Consider the following 14,335-nt stretch of genomic DNA (forward strand, 5'->3'; position numbering starts at 1 on the left):
CGGTTGTGGGCAGGTGGGACACCGGTTTTATGACCCCCAGTGTCCCAAAAAGGATTCGAATGCACCGCCGCGTGCACCCCCCGTCAGTTGGCGAGTGTAGCCCTGGGAGGGGAGGAGATGGTTGTCCATGGAGGGAGGGGTCCCGCAGAGATGTCCCTGGTCTCGCTAGGAGACATGCAAATGGTCCCTCCACCCCCTCTGCCTAGTAACACTAGTAAATATAGGCAGTGGGTGACCAATAATGGCCATAGAGTGGAAGCTCTCAGAGACACCGGAGCGAGTGTGACCGCTGTCAAATGTCACTTGGTGTCCAGAGAGCAGGTGGTTCCCCACGCATTCTACCCCATGATAGCTGCCGACAACTCCCAGAAAGAGTGTGAGGTAGCTCAGGTTTCCTTTGAATGGGGGGGAGTTTCAGGTACTCTTCAGGTTGCTGTGAGGCCCGCCATGCCTGTCGATTGTCTCCTGGGCAATGAATTAGAAGACTCCCCTTGGGCTAAGGTGGAGAGAGAGGCGCACTTGAAAATGTTGGGTGTGCCAGAGTGGGTGTGTGCAACCACTCGATCGATGACAGCGAGTAAGGGTGTTGATGGGGTCCCGGAGCCTGAAAGTACGGCCCAGGACCCAGCTGTGAAGAGAAGAGGCTGGGGCGCGGGAAACCGTCCCCCGTAGTTCCCGTGGTCCAGGAGGAGGTAGACCCTGAGGGGGATGCCCTGGAGCCCACAGGGGAACAAATTGCCGAACTGGGAGACCTGCCCGAGCTGACCCATTGGCAGCAGGATGGTGGTCCCTCCAGGGAGGAATTCTGTGCGGAACAGAAAGTGTGCCCTTCTCTTGTGGGCATGAGGCAACAGGCCTCAGCCCAATCCTCAGGTGAGCAGTCAGGGTCACATTTTGTGTACTGGGAGAACGACCTCCTATATAGCGAGCCTAAGGCTGCTGAACCTGGGTCAGCCCGTGTGCTGGTGGTACCCCAGCGCTTCAGAGCCTTCCTACTGGAGTTGGCTCACGACGTTCCGTTAGCTGGACATCTGGGGCAGGACAAGACCTATGACAGGCTTGTCACCCATTTTTATTGGCCTCAGATGCGAAGGGATGTAGACATCCATTGCAAGACTTGTCACACTTGCCAGGCAAGTGGGAAAAGCGGAAGGAAGCAGAAGGCTCCCCTCCAACCTTTTCCAGTGGTCAGTACCCCCTTTGACCGGGTGGGTATTGACATTGTTGGGCCCCTGGACCCCAAGACAGCCCTGGGCAACAGGTTCATCCTGGTCTTGGTGGACCATGCCACACGGTACCCGGAAGCCATCCCTCTCCGAACAGTGACGGCCCCCGTGGTGGGACGGGCACTGATGGGTGCTTTCTCCCGGATGGGGTTCCCCAGAGAGGTGGTGTCAGATCGAGGCACCAACTTCATTTCGAACTATATGAAGTCTCTGTGGAAGGAGTGTGGGGTAACCTACAAGTTCACCACTCCTTACCACCCTCAAGGAAATGGGTTGGTTGAGAGATTCAACCGTACCCTTAAAGGCATGATCATGGGTCTTGAAGAACCAATGAGGCGGAAATGGGACGTCCTCTTGCCATGCCTGTTGTTTGCTTACCGAGAGGTGCCGCAAAAGTCTCTAGGGTTCAGCCCCTTTGAGCTTTTGTACGGTCACCCGGTAAGAGGGCCTTTGAGTCTGGTCAAGGAAGGCTGGGAGCAATCTCCCAGGAAACCTCCCCAGGATGTATACAGCTACATGCTGGCCTTTCGGAACCAGACTCGGCGCTTCAGAGAACTTGCTCAGGCAAATCTGGAGGCCAGCCAGGAGGAGATGAAGCGTTGGTACGACCGGAATGCCACTCAGGTAGAGCTTCAGCCTGGTCAAGAAGTGTGGGTCATGTCCCCTGTGGAACCTTGTGCGCTCAAGGACAGGTGGACTGGACCGTTTAAGGTTGTGGAGAAGAAGAGCGATGTCACCTACTTGGTGGACTTAAAATCTCCCAGGAACCCCTTGCGGGTCCTGCATGTCAACCGTTTGAAGCCCCACTTAGAAAGGTCCGAAGTGGGCATGCTCCTAGCTACAGATGCTGGAATGGAGGAGGAGAGTGAGCCTCTTCCTGACCTCCTGTGTGCTAAAGAGCAAGACGGGTCAGTGGATGGTGTGGTCCTCTCTGACACACTGACCCTTGAGCAGAAACAGGATTGTCGCCACCTGTTGGGACAATTCCCGGATCTGTTTTCCTTGGTTCCGGGTGTCACTCATTGGTGTGTCCATGACGTTGACACCGGAGACAGCCCTCCTGTGAAGCACAAGGCTTACAGGGTGACTGACAAGGTTCGAGCATACATTAAGGAGGAGGTCTCCAAAATGTTTGCGTTAGGGGTGATTGAGTCCTCTAGCAGTCCTTAGGCCAGCCCAGTGGTCTTGGTCCCGAAGGCTGCAGCGCCTGGTGCTTCACCAGAACTCCGGTTCTGCGTGGACTACCGAGGACTCAATTCGGTCACGAAGACTGACGCGCACCCCATCCCCAGAGCTGATGAGCTCATAGATCGGTTGGGGGCTGCCCGGTACCTTAGTACGTTTGATATAACGTCTGGGTACTGGCAGATTGCCTTAACTGATGGGGCAAAGGAGAGGTCCGCATTCTCCACACCAGATGGGCTATACCAGTTCCGGGTGATGCCCTTTGTAATGAAGAATGCCCCTGCCACCTTCCAGAGGTTGGTCAACCAGGTCTTGGCTGGACTGGAGGATTTCAGTGCCGCCTACCTGGACGACATCGCAGTGTTCAGCGCCAGCTGGGAGGAACACTTGCGCCACCTCCAGGAAGTGTTGTTGGCCCTGCGCAGAGCAGGCCTCACAATCAAAGCCAGTAAGTGCCAGATTAAGCAGGGTTCTGTGGTGTACTTGGGGCACCAAGTAGGGAGCGGCAAGGTTGCCCCCCTGCAACCCAAGATTGATACCATCCTGGCTTGGGCGCCGCCCAAAACCCAAACTCAGGTGAGAGCCTTCTTAGGACTCACGGGTTATTACGGGAGGTTTGTCAAGGATTACGGTAACATTGTGCACCCCTAGACTTCGCTGACTTCCAGGAAGCAGCCACGAAACGTGATCTGGACTGATGCCTGTCAAACGGCCTTCGACACCCTGAAAACTGCAATGTGCACAGCACCTATACTCCAGGCACCCGACTTCTTGAAAGAATTTATTGTCCAGACGGACGCTTCAGAGCATGGCGTGGGGGCTGTTCTAGCTCAGGTGAATGAAGAGGGCCGAGACTTGCCTGTAGCCTTCATCAGTAGGAGGTTACTTCCCAGGGAAACGAGGTGGAGTGCGATAGAGAGAGAAGCATTTGCTGTGGTCTGGGCGCTGAAGAAGCTAAGACCCTACCTGTTTGGGACTCACTTCTGGGTTCAGACAGACCGCAGGCCCCTCAGATGGTTGATGCAGATGAGGGGTGAGAATCCGAAACTGTTGAGGTGGTCCATTTCTCTACAGGAGATGGACTTTACGGTGGAACACCGCCCTGGTACCGATCACGCCAATGCTGATGGTCTGTCCAGATTTTTCTGCCTTAGTGAAGAGGACTCCCTAGGTCAAGGGTAGTTCTACCACATTTCAGCTGGAGGGGACACGTGTTAGACCTGACATCATTGGCTTGAGTCTCTCCTCCATTTTTTCTGTTTGCCTCCACTGTTTTACGATGTTTTGCTGGTATATGCTTTGGGCGCTGTGTCACTGCTGATCAGTGCCATAGCGCAAGTGCTCCCGATGTTAAATTGATGTATCTATTGTATCCATGTTTGGCTTATTTGGTTTACTGTCAGTCCCTAGTCTAGCGCACCAGGAGTGCCGGGGCTTGTAAATACAAATGCCGCTCGTGGGCTTGCAGCACGTGTTGTGCCACCCACAGGAGCGGCCTCGTAAAAGAATGTCTACGGGTCGGTCATTGCGAGACCCACGTGCAGCCTAGTGCTGTCACGCAGGCTGCGCAAGTATACCTACTTGCCAGCCCCTCAAACCTTCCCTTGACTTCATGTTAGTCACCCCTACGGTAGGCCCACGGGCAGGGTGCATTGTAAGTATAAGGTAGGACACGCCTGACCAGGTTGGCATGTCCTAATAGTGAATTACAGCCATCTTCGTTCTTCACTATTGCGAGGTAGCCTGTTCTCCATTAGTTAGAATGGGCCGCCAGGATTATTAATGCTATGATCCTAGCTGGCTCGGGGAGCATGGTGCAATGTCGAGTTTGGTATCCCTGAACTCGGGGTTTAATTACGCATCCGTTGGTGTGGATGGTTTTTGGACTCTGGGTTTGAAAATAGCACTTTTAGAAAGTGTCTATTTTCTTGTCTAACCATATCTGGTTTCTGCTGGTCTTGCGTGTGTGTGACAGGAGCTGGGTGGCTCCACATGTCTGGATGAGTCAGTGTGGGATGAGTGGGACATTTGCGTTGAGAGTAGGGGGAGAGTAGTTGTTGATAGCCTGCCCTGCCTGGTACAATGCTGGCTCCACCTCCTGCCAAGCGGCTGATGGCTCTGTGCCTGCCATGGACGATCCTAGCCCCACCTCCTGCCAGGAGGCCGATAGCTCTGCTCCTGCCAGTGTCAATGCTGGCTCCACCTCCTGCTGGGCGTCTGAGGACCCAGCCCTGCTCAGTGAATAGGCCAGGTGCCTTTGCCTGGCTCCACCCACAACAGACCCAGGATGTTGGGAAATTCCCCTGCATGGACAAAGGGATCAAAGCCAAAAAGGGGTATAAGAGAAGGACCCCTGAACCAAGAATTTAGATCACTTCTGACAAGGAACCCTGTAACCAAGGACAAGAGGCCTGCTGATCTGAGGACTTGCCTACCCCTTCTGCCAGTGTGCTGTTTGCTGGGGCGAATCCTGCAGTGCTTCTTTATTTTTGCCGAGGAACCAGGAGAGAGGAACTGTGTGTGTACTCTCACGCTTGCTAAGAAAATCTCCAAGGACTGGAAGAGTGCCAGTCTCCTGCTGAAGTCACAGGGCTAAAGGACTTCATCTGCTTAAAGTGCTATTTGCTGGAACCGGTGAATCCAGCACCTCTGAAAGAGCCGGCAACCTCGACGCCGACGGACGTCGCCGAATCCAGCGCGACATAGTGGGTAACGGCCCAGTGTCCCGCTTCCTCGACGACCGGCCGCCGGGCCCGACCGACGCCAGCAGCAACGCCAGTGAGTGAGAGTACGGCTCCAGCTCCAAGGGACCTCGTGTCTGCACCGCTGCTGATCGCATCGCCCTCGTGCCCTCTCGACGCCGTGAGCGCTGCTCACTCTGTGCAACCACATCATCGACAACGACGCCTGCTGAGGCCTTATCGACACCGAAGACGCGACGCCGGATTGCTCGACGCCGCTGATCATCGTGTACTTCATTTTCCAAAGGTACTGTGTTGTTGGGGGTCCGTGTGACTCCGGGCTCGACGTAGCGCTCCTCGCGGTCGACGCCGAACCTTTGGATTAACTTTGCCTCGACGCCGCGTAGCCCCCGTGTGGGTTACCCTGTTGCTAAGAACTGTATTGCCAAGAAGAAGATTTGTTTTGATACTAAAGACTTTTGTGCTAAAGAAGAACCTACCTTTGAACTATCCTTTTCCCTTCCCAGAGTATTTATTAAGATTGTGTACGTCTTTGTCGTTATTTGGTCTTGTGCTAAGCCTTATATAAAAATACTTATTTTTATAATACTACTGTGTCGTGTCCATTTGTAGTGTATTCACTTTATTACTGTATGTGGTCATAAATGCTTAACACACAGCCTCTGAGATAAGCCTGTCTGCTCTGCCAAGCTACCAAGGGGGTGAGCAGGGGTTATCGAAGGGTGTCATCCCCTTGCCCTGACTAGAAAAGGTGTGTCCCTATTTGTCAGAAGTGTATACCTCTGCCAACTAGAGACAGCCGGTTCTAACAAGGGCCCAAAGGCTTTGATCGTATAATAGTAAATCGCCTGGGAGGCCGTCGGGACCTGCCGCCTTGCCTGGCGCAATGCTTGCAATGGCCGATAATACCTCTTTAAGCCCAAATGTTTCCCCTGGATTCGGAATCTCGAAGGTGGATGACCGAGTCCCCTGGTCAGATGGTGAGCTCCCAACGCCTCCCACAAGCCATGAAAGTGGTCTAACCATTGGCGACCTGTAATATGGTTAGGGATTGGATCTGCCCCCCTCCTCGTACTATTGTTAATGAGCTCCCAGAATATGGTAGAATCCTCCAGCTGGGCAGCGGATTTAAGCTCCTGCCAGTGTGTTTCTTCCCAGAAGCGCTTCGCTTGGTCTATTGTCCTGTAGTAGATCTTTCTCGCTAGGCTTACTTTAGCCTGGTCTTTAGCTCTGAGGGCTAGTGATAGATCCCGTCTCTTCTCCCTGCATAGAGCGGAGTACCACAGATTTGTTGCTTGTGGGGGGTGCGCTTTCCGATCCCTGTTGTCTTTTGTGCGGAAGAACTCCCCTATCCTACCTATGGTCTCCTGGTATAACCCAGAGAACTTGGAATCCTGTATAACCATGGTGGTAGTGTTAAGTGATTCCAGCTCCAAGGTCCTCTGCTCCAAAAGATCTCTAATATTTGCCAGTGACTCACCCTGCTTAGCAACCATATGCCACCTAAGGCGACGGTTGCAATTGGATGGCTTTGCCTCCCTTGTCGACGACGTCAGGGTTCTGTCCAACACTATAGATGTAGTGTCCTCTGCTCGTCTAAGTTGCATTGAAAGCGGGTTATGATCGCTGTCGAGACTTTAGATGACCTCCATATCAATGAGGTCAGCCCATAGACCCACATCTAACAATATGTAATCGATGCGGGAGGGGGACTAATCCTATTAAAATTGTATGCTCCGCAGGGGTCATAGCGGGTCCTGCCATTAGCTGCTCTTAGATTGTGCTCCAAGGTCAGCGCATTAATTTGTATGGCTCTTTGGGACCATTTCTTTATTGGCGCTAAATTGAGTGGTGGGATAGCCCATTTGGTGTCCTCATCTCTAATACCCAGGATGTCTTCTCCGCTCAGGGGTTCAAAAGTGCAGTTAAAATCGCCTGCATCAATAATCCCTATTTTGGTGGAAAAAGCCGACAGCTCTGTATCTAAGACTGTTAGAATAGGCGCCATTTGGGCACCTGGAGACCCTCTAGCATAGATATTAAAAATCTCCAAGTGTGCAGCGTTTTTATCCCCTCTGATGGTCAGATTCAAGGTATCCTGAGAAGGGGTATTCAGTTTGGAAACCGACCAATTCAACCCGATATTTAACCATATAATGAGCCCCCCCCGAGGGGCGTCCTCTAACTGAGCTAATCGCGGGGATATGATATGTAGTGAACCCCGGCATGTGTAGGGGAACCAGGCTCCATGTCTCCTGAACCAAGCAGATGTCGTATTTATTAATAAATTCATTCCATTCAGGAAGATCTAGTTTTTTTGTAACCCTGCTATGTTCCAGGATAGCAGCTGGATTACCCCTACAGTTTTGTTGCTAAGATCGGCGTATCTCGCCTCTCCTCGCCCAGGTGAATCAAGATTATCTATAGTGATCTCCCTTATGGTCTCACATGCTGCACCTCCTAGCTCTAACGGGCCAGAACCCACAGCTTCACCTCTTGATGGATAGACCAAGGGGATGTCATCTGGCCGAGCTTCCTCTAGTCAATCGACTAAGCGCAGCCCAGAGCCCCTATCCTCCTGGTCCACCGACCAACGCGGGAAGCGGCGGATCTGAATAGCTGAGTGCTCAGGGGGGATGTTCTAAACTCAAGGGCCAATAGGTTGTCTGCAATCTTAGGATCGGAGAACTGCATCTCAATGCAGTCGGTCATTGTGACCCGCCTCAGTTTGGCCATATCCTCCCGTATGATGGATGTACATCCACTTATGTACCTCAACCAGTGTATTGCTTTGTTGTGGATAGACTCACTGCTTTTGTAGCCTCCCGCCGTGGCCAATCTTGGAACCTGTGTCATGTATATTGTTGGCCTGTTATTGGGGCGACAAGTTAAATCGCCTTGCAGTCCCCTGCAAGTACCTGGCATATTCGGAGACAGGTTGGAAAGGGCCAGGCAGTGGGTGTCAACCATGGGAGGAGTCTGGCCCAAAGATCGCCCCTTAGGTACCCTGGGTCTCACAGTATCAGCATATGTTCTAGCATTGGGGGGTATTGTTTTTATCCCCACGGGTCCCCGTGCTTGATGGGTTGGTAGGGAGGAGGACTGGGAGAAGAACCCCTAGGAAGGTCCGTTTTGGCCCATTTGGCCGTTGTGTTGGGCCCACGGGGAGGAGATGGAACAGGAGCAGCGAAAGTGGCCACTCGACCAGCCATTAAACCCTCAACCTTGTCACCTAGGGATGACACAATTTTTCCAGCTCTTTAATCCTCTCTAATAACTCTAACTTATTGAGCCCACACAGATTGCAACTAGCCATATTCTCTGTAGTTGCATTATCACGATGCCCCCCGGTGGTTTTGAGATGGTATCTTCGGTTTCCAGGTTGAGAGGAGCAAACCTATTCGAGCAGGGTACCAAGGGGGGCAGGGCATGATCCCAATCTGACCCCCAGGGAAATTAGACAGCTGGAACTGGATTAGTAGTGGAAATTGTGGGATCCTTCTTTAAGCGGGACTGATGTAATATGCTCAACGCTTACAGGATGCTTAAGGGAATTTTGTTTAGAAAACATGGAGGGAATTATTTTTCCTTGGGCCAGAGACAAAGCCTCATCAACTTTGCGCTAAGCGCAGATCGCGGCTTTAGTACTATTGTGGCCCAGGACCTCTTCGCATTCATTAACTATTTCTTCTATTCTTGTTAACACGCAGTTCATTGCTGCATGGGCCACTTTTTTTGCTTTTTAACCCTTTTTTGATTGTAGGTATCCCCCCACCCTCCATCGCCTTCCTTTTTCCCATAGCAATAGTGTATCAAAAAGAAAAGGGATGGGCACGGACAAAGCCTCCCCGCCAAGAAAAGCAAACCCTCCCTTAAAATAGGGTTAACCTTAAACAGACAATTAAAGTTCAAAACGTCCCTCTGCTGACAGCTATAATTACACAGTACCTTTGGGGGCTAGATGTGGCAGATGGCAAATGAAAGAGTGGGGGGCCCAGCCCGGCCCCCGACGGCCACAGACGGCTCGCACTTTGCCCGGGCTTAGCCCGGCGCCTGCCCCGCGCGCGTCCCGCAACGCGGGACGGTGTGCAAAAATATATCCTTCCGTTGTTTGGAGGGAGGGGCGAGCTGGCTCCTGTAGCCCCGCTGACCTCTGGGCTCCGCAGTCCTGGCCACAAAGTGCGAGTTTCTCCACCAATTACCTTGTGAGGAGTTCTTGTGAAGATGGCTCAGAGTGGCCATTTAGGCTTATCCACTATTCGTAAATAATTGTGTCCATTTTACTGATGGCCGGGTATGGTTGCTAAAGTATGCAATTTAGTGGATTGTTGTGCTGAGTGTTTGGTCACAAACACAACACTGGAAGGTACAGGAGAGGCCATTATGTCAGAACCCTACCACCATGGGAGAGAGTGGCCTGGATTTTCAGGTCATTTAAATTTGCTTATGAGAGAGATGAGATTTTTTGATAGTATTGGTAGATTACTATTCAAAACGGATCTACTACTCCTTTATTGATTCGGCTACTACTGGAAATGTCCTGACATTTTTTGGGGAATAATCAATTTTATTATCATTTTGAAAAAACAAACAAGTGACAGCACATACATTAAAGAGTGATGCAAAGTCTGCCGTCCTGACGTTTTTAGAGAATGTTTTCATGTTGGAAGGCTCTTTGAATTGTATTATGACTGATAATTGGACACATTTTAGCTCTCTTTGGATGCATGATTTTTTGGGTTCACGTAATATCAATCACCTGCAAGGCTTTATATAGTCCTGCTTCAAACGGCCTAGTTGAGAGGGCTCATCGTATGGAATAAAAACCGGATTGTCTGCTGGGTTGCGTGTAGAAAAGTAACTGGAAGAGGAAATGTGGTGTTATTTAATTAACATCACCACACTCCACTAAAGGAAATAACCCTTTTAAATTGTTGAGGGGCAGAGATCCTAATTCTTCTCTTCTTCCTAATTGGTTGAGCTCTTCTGTCTCATGCAGATCTGATCACTTTGTGTTAATAGACACTGAGGTTTGGAGATTGCAGCAAGCAAGAAAAAAGTAAAATGTATTTGACAGTAAGAAGAGTTTGAAGACCTTAGACTTCAAAGTAAGCGGTTGGGTTATTGTTAAGAAACTCACAAAGGTTGTTAAGTGGGAGCCTAGGTTTTCCTTACCAGCAAAATTAGTCAGAGTTTCCAGAACATCTGTTCTTCTGTTTGGAAAAGGGCGGGAGGTGAGAGCAACATAAAAGAAATGCCATACTTATTTCTGATAACCAAGGTGATTCAAGCCGAGTTGTGTTCATGAGAGTGGGGGAGGTGTTGTAGATATTAACTCCTTAGCAGCGTCGAACGTTCAGCGCCCAGTGCTGAACGTTCGAATAATGGGTGCGGGCCCGTCGGCCAACGGTCGTGCGCAGCACTGGCAAGGTAGTGCTCGCGACGACCGTTGGCCGACGGCAGCACTTAAAGGGTTAATGATTTTAATTTGGGCATGGTTGTTTGTTTTGAAAATATTCTAGTCCTGTCCCATAAAAATGTTTCTATTGCATCCTATTATCCTGTTTTTACAGCTCATTCCAACTCTCTGGCGCAAGTAGTAGTAAATTCACGTTTATTTGCCCCATTGGTCCACAAACAATACATATCTTAGTAAAAAAAAAAATACATCTAAAAGAAAAAACATTTCCTTAAACACACATAAATACATCCTAAAAACATTTTCAATTTAAAAACACACTGTTACCTAAAATGCGGGCAAACTATTTGCTAAAACTCATTAATAGGTATAAAAAAAATGCCTTCACTCTTTGCATAAATTTCCCCATAGCAACTGCAATATCTAGATGGATCATTTCAGTCATCCAACTCACAGCTTGTGCCCTTGTTTTAACCTCATATTTCTTAAATATTGGTTTTAAGAACATATTTCGTAAATTCAAGCACTTTTGACAATCAATTAAAATATGTAGCAGATCACATTGGGTGCCCAAGGAACAGGTGCATCTTCCTGTCTTATCAATCATTGCACATTTTACTGATTTGTTTATATAACAAGGGTTTACCCCAATTCTTACCCTCAAAACCTCATTTCGTAATCGGCAATCCGGTAACCTATCAATGTAGGGGAAGCATTGATCATTTTTCCATACAGCAGTCATAAAACAAACTGAGGTTTTATGTGCAAGATAATTTTGGTCCTATGCATGACATATTTCCTTCCCTAACGACCTAAGCATCTTCCTATCAATGTTAACCATAGAGATAGTGGGGCACACATTAACCTCCATCTTATTGCATAGCGTTGTCATAATCACCCTAATCTCACTTGCCCATTTTAGTTTGTTATTCTGTATTTCGTTTTTACACCATTGAGATATTTTGGTGTTCGTTTTTACCCTCCTCGACATCCCAGTCTTCCTTGCCGCTCAAATATAACAGTTTTGCGCCATACAGAAATAGCGGGGGTACGATAGCCGAATATGCTTTTAGCATTGGTCTATCTGACATTGTGCCATAGGCTTTATTAAACAATTTCAGGCCGCTAATCGATGCAGAGTTTCTTAGTTTTGACGCCTCTAGGTGAGTGCTCCATTTCAAACTTTTCTCGAACCATAGCCCCAAGTATCTGTATTCAGTAACCGATTCCACTTTCTCTGACCCTATCCACCATGAGAACCCAGTTTTCCTCTGGCCAAAGCTCAAGGTTTTGGTCTTATCCATATTAATCACAAGGTTTTTCCTGGAACAATAGTCTTTAAATATATTCAGTTTCCGTTGCAGGCCAACCTCGGTCTGGTCCATAATCACCAGATCATCTGCATAAAGTAAACATGCAATCTGCTTGCCATTTAGTTTCGGGCTTGCCCAAATGGCATTCCCCAAGATAAATGGCAAGTCTGATAAGAACAAGGAAAACAGCAGGGGAGCCAATACACATTCCTCCCGCAGCCCATTTCCAATCTCTATTTTCGCAGATAGACTACCATCTATATCTAAAATTAACTGGGCCCAATTTTTAGTGTGGAGCATTTGGATCAGGCTTAGCAGATCGTTTGGAATTCCATATCTAGTTAGGGCCTTCCACAACAGCTCCCGATCCACCAGATCGAAGGCTGCGTGGAAGTCTACAAAACAACAAAATAAACTTCCCCGTATTTCCATCGACTTCTGTGCTGTGGCCCAAAGAGCAAAGCAATGGTCAATTGTGGAATGGCCAGCTTTAACCCCTCCCTGTTCCGGGGGGATAATCTGGTTTTCCTCTGCCCTGTCTTTTAATAACTTCAGTGTGGCTTTTGCAAAGACTTTTTCTCCTATATCTAGGAGGTTTATCAACCTATCATTTTTCGGTATTTTATGATCACCCCTTTTATGTATTGGCCTTATAATTGCACCCTTCCAACTTTCTGGTACAATTCCAGTTTCCAAGATTACTAGGAACATCTTTGCAAAAAGCTCAGCCCACCATTCAGGTCTAGTTTTAAATATCACTGCCGGAAGGTTGTCTGGGCCTACAGCACGGGTAAGATTCAAGCTAGCTATGATTTTTTTTATATATCTTGGGGTAAAGTATTTCTTTATGTCATCCCTCACCTGTGGCCAATCTTGGGACCTTGGCGCTTCTTGTGTAGGCCATTTCTCCTAGATTTCTCCCAGGTAGCCCACCCAGAACCTGTTTTCCTACCCACACTTTCTTGGACTAATTTCCAAAAACCTCTCACATCTCTAGTTTCAATTACCTCCAACATATTTGCCCAACACTTATCTTTATACATTCTTTTTTTATTCCGAAATAATGTTTTATATTTTAACCTTAATTGCTGGAGTGCCTGATATAGGTCCACCTTAAACATGGCCCTTAATCTTCTCTCCTTCTGTCTTATCTGTGCCTTGGCTACCCTGCAATCTTCGTCAGACCAGGTCATCCTATTTTTATTAGCAACATGGCTACCCAGCCCTGACTTTTTTGTCTTAAATTTCTTCTTTAGGGAGTCCGACAGCTTACCAATGGTAGATTTAAACCAAGAGATTCCAACTTTAAGTTGAGATTGTCTGCTGGACTAGCTTTAACTTTTCAATATGTTCATCCGTTATACAAGTTGTTAACCGTTTTGGATAGTCCACATGTACCTGCAGAGCCCTTTCTCTATCTTTACTTCTTGGTATGTGTAGTTCTACCCTCAATGGAAAGTGGTCACTACCTGTCATTTTCATCATCACAAAGTTTTTAATTAAATCAAAGCACCAGATCTGGCAAAACAAAAAATCTATTGGGCAGAGTTGCTGGCCCCTCACAAAGGTCCGTCCCGCTGGCCGATCTAGCTGCAGTATCCCGTTTGCACATACCATGCCCATTGACCCCATTAACTGGGTTAAAGTCTCCTCTTGCGGTGAGATCTCACCTCTTGGAAAGATGGCTACTTCAATATTATGAGATTCTAAAAGTTCTTTGTACCAGCTATTCACCCTTCGGGGATCTAATCTATGATTGAAATCACCTACCACCAATACAATGTCTTGCTGATACTTAACACTGACAGACTCTAAATCTTTCAATTTTCCCAAGTTCACCTTATATTTGTGATCCTTTCCCTTCTGTATATATACATTTATGATGCATATTCCATCGTAACGGGATCTATCTTCTTCAGTAGAATCCTGCAGCCTAATGTCCACTCACAAAGTAGTTTTAAATGTTCAATCTTCCTGACTTTCTGTGAGGAGATCACCGTTAGTTGACCCCCGATGGCCTCCCCAGGTTATTTTTCTTTGCTGCTTTGGAGTGTTGGACGAATCCTTCGGTAACTAAGGTTTCTAGGGTATCGTCACACAGCCACGTCTCCTGTAGGCACACAATATTGTTACTCTTCATAATTTTATCAAACTCAATCTGTGCCGATATTTTCTTGTAACCATTTATATTCCATGATAGGATTGATATGCTGTGTGAGGACCTCTGTACCAATACTCCTGAGACTTGCACATTTTGCCATAGTGAATAGAAGTTGAGATCGGTTTAATGGGTTTAGTTTTCTAACTTTTTTCCCGCCTTTGCCATTACTATCAGGTTTTAGGAAAACCCATAGATCGTGAGTACATATTTGCCTTGTCCCATAGGTATCCACCTTTAAACTGGGTTTCCTTCTCTTTATCATATGATCTCCCTTATCTTTTTCTATGGGGGCCTTGCTACATCTAGGATTTCCAGGATCTCTAGATCTT

This window comes from Lissotriton vulgaris, chromosome 10, assembly GCF_964263255.1.
Source record: "Lissotriton vulgaris chromosome 10, aLisVul1.2, whole genome shotgun sequence".
NCBI lineage: Eukaryota > Metazoa > Chordata > Amphibia > Caudata > Salamandridae > Lissotriton > Lissotriton vulgaris.